Here is a 375-nt window from a genome sequence, read left to right as displayed (position 1 = left end):
ACCTTGCCAGTGGCACTACATACATATATATACACATACACACCGATATGGGGGCTAAGGTGTGCGCAAGGGTCCACAGCTAAGAATACAAACAAAGGATGGACTGTGATGTTTGTTATTCCCAGATCCACTGGCTGTTCAGCTCCTAGGTCGGCCTCGTCCTACGAGAGCTTTGCAGGGGTTTCGGGTCCATGCTGACAGTCCGAGACCCAGGCGGGCAGGCGCGCTCTCCAGCCCAGTCTGGCCATTGAGAAGCAGAAAATGTATTAGCAGTGTGTACTTGCCCTTTAAGAGGACGCCCGGAGCGCCGGGGGGCGGAGCCTGAGCCGACGCTAGGCCGCAGTCACGTGTGTCAGCGTCTGAGGTCTCGGGGGT

The sequence above is a fragment of the Trichosurus vulpecula genome, chromosome 2 (assembly GCF_011100635.1).
Source record: "Trichosurus vulpecula isolate mTriVul1 chromosome 2, mTriVul1.pri, whole genome shotgun sequence".
Classification (NCBI taxonomy): domain Eukaryota; kingdom Metazoa; phylum Chordata; class Mammalia; order Diprotodontia; family Phalangeridae; genus Trichosurus; species Trichosurus vulpecula.
This window is presented reverse-complemented; position numbering follows the sequence as displayed.